This window comes from Anguilla anguilla, chromosome 1 (genome assembly GCF_013347855.1).
Source record: "Anguilla anguilla isolate fAngAng1 chromosome 1, fAngAng1.pri, whole genome shotgun sequence".
In the NCBI taxonomy this organism is placed as follows: domain Eukaryota; kingdom Metazoa; phylum Chordata; class Actinopteri; order Anguilliformes; family Anguillidae; genus Anguilla; species Anguilla anguilla.
Window position 1 is genome coordinate 7,930,240 of NC_049201.1, and position 2,500 is coordinate 7,932,739.

The following is a 2,500-nucleotide window of genomic DNA, read 5'->3' on the forward strand; positions in this document are numbered from 1 at the left end:
CTCATATTGGAGCGGTCACCATAGCACCCAACAGTCACGGCTGATTGGACGGGCCTTATGGCTCATATTGGAGCGGTCACCATTGCACCCAACAGTCACTGCTGATTGGACGAGCCGCATGGGCCTTATTGGAGCGGTCGCTATAGCAGCCGGCAGTCACTGCTGATTGGACGGGCCGTATGGCTCATATTGGAGTGGTCGCCATAGCACCCAACAGTCACTGCTGATTGGACCGGCCATATGGCTCATATTGGAGCGGTCGCCATAGCACCCAACAGTCACTGCTGATTGGATGAGCCGCATGGGTCTTATTGGAGCGGTCGCTATAGCAGCCAGCAGTCACTGCTGTGTGAACTGGCTCTAAGGCCCATATTGGAGCGGTCGCTATAGCCTATAGTCCCTGGAATGCCTCTGGTCTTATGTCACCAGTACAGTGGAGTGGGGAGGGAGAGCGAGCGAGCGAGCGAGAGAGAGAGAGGGAGGAAGGGTGGCAGAGGGCCTCTGCTCCTGCATACGTGCACGTGTGTGTGTGTGTGTGTGTGTGTGCGTGTGTGTGTGTGGGGGGGAGCGAGAGAGAGGTTGTTTGTGGACTGCAGCCAGCAGCACAATGAATGCGGTGCTGTTCTCTGCCCTGCTGGCCCCACGTGTGTGTTTGGGGAGCTGGGGGGGGGTGTTTGTGCAGTGCACAGTGACCCGTGACACTCTGTGAGTGGAGGAGCAGGGCGATCGAGTGTCCCTCTCCTACCCGGGCCCAGCAGCCTGGTGTTCCTGCGGCTGAAACCCCCCCCCCACCCCCCCCGAACCCCGGCCACCAAATCACAGGGGTGGAGGGCGACCCCCCCCCCCAACCCCACCCCCCCCCCACCCACGAGCTTGTGCGTTGTGTTATTGTTTTTCCTGTTGTCCTCTTTCCTACAGAAGAGTTGTATTTTTCAGTCACTAGGATGGTGTGAGGGAGGGAGGGAGGGAGGGAGGGCATGCAGGTAGAGGGGGACACGCAGGTAGAGGGGGACGCCGTGTCCCTCTGGAGGAGTGGTCGCCATGGCGGCAGGGCTCACCTCTGTATGCCTGTCTCCATTACCCATGTCTCCTTGTGCCACGTTGAAAATGTTTGTGTTGATTGTTGTGACTGCATTATGTTTTGTCTCGTTCTTTTTTGTTTTTTGTTTTTTTTTTTAAGCAGGTTATGGTTAAATCGCCAATAAAACCCCTCCTGTGTGCCCCTCTCCCCCCCCCCCCCCCCCCCCTCCCCCCCGACCCCCTCCCCGCCTTTCTCTGGTTAATTATTTAACAAATCTGTCCTTTAACTAACGAGCGTGTGACACACGGGCATGTTTGGCGTTCACACTAACACCGACGCATTGTGTGTGTATTTCATCATTTAATCAGCTTTTCATTTATGTATTAATGCTCCACCATAGCGAAGTTTCACACGATCATTTATCATTAACCTTCCTGAAGGGATGGAGTGAGACTGAGAAGCAGGAGAAAAGGAGGGATGTAAGAGATGGGGGACATGATGACAGGATGGACTGGTTTTGGGAGGTGGGAGGTGGGGGGATGGGGGGATGGGGGTACCTAATTTTGGTTCTGTGCTGTGAACTCGACCTTTGACCCAGTCAGTGAGATTTGAATGTGGGACTGAGCTGGGCTGATGTTTGTAAACACTCTCGGCTCAGTCTAACTCAGTGTGTGTGTGTGTGTGTGTGTGTGTGTGCTGAAACCAGCGTGCAGTAAACGACAGGAAAAGCATGATGTGAAACTGAAAACCAGATTTGAGTGGTGATTTGCTCTGATCCAATCAGCTTGGGGCAGGTTTTGATGATTTAAAAGTTTTATCATCTTCACCCTTCTTTTCCTTTGCCCATGCCGTTTGCTGATGACGTCACAGGGGGTGGACTCCTTGTGCTGTGCCATTTATTTTATTATTATTTTATTTAAATTTTATCTTTTTTTTTTGCCTGTTGTGGCCACGCCTCTGAGGGGTGGGGCCTCTGACCCATGGGCCAACTCCCTCAGAGGTGTGACCCAGTCAGCTCTGACGGACAGGATGTTGGCCAATCAGGACCCTCCGAAGGCATAATTTAGTTTTTCACTGGAATACTTTGATTGACGCTTCTGGCTCAATACTGGTGTACTAATCCTGGTATAGCACATCAATAATAACAATAATCATAACAATCACGATGATCAGTGTTTCCCCTATTCTTTTCTGTGGAACCCATGTACTGCAGAACTGGTACGTAGCAGTCTGATCAGCAGAGAAGGAAGTAGTTGGAGGAGTAGGTGGTGTTTGGATGTAGCGTTTGATTGATTGAAGATCTCAGGAGGTGGAGATATTGGTCTCATCTGAGCCAGGGCTCTGCTGATTCGGTTTGTTTTCCGTTTCATTGCAGTCCCTGTTTGCTCTCTCTCTTTCTCTCTGCTCGTCTCGTTACCAATGAAACCTGCCGCTCGTCCTCCCAAAACGACACCGTCCCGTCTCCTGCATTTTATATAT

At 52.0% G+C, this 2,500-nt stretch overlaps 1 protein-coding gene across 6 annotated transcripts in view; it reads left to right on the forward strand.

Annotated features, from left to right (window-relative positions):
* numb (NUMB endocytic adaptor protein) overlaps nt 1-2,500 on the forward strand; it is a 44,340-nt gene that overhangs the window by 32,089 nt on the left and 9,751 nt on the right. The window lies entirely within an intron of this gene.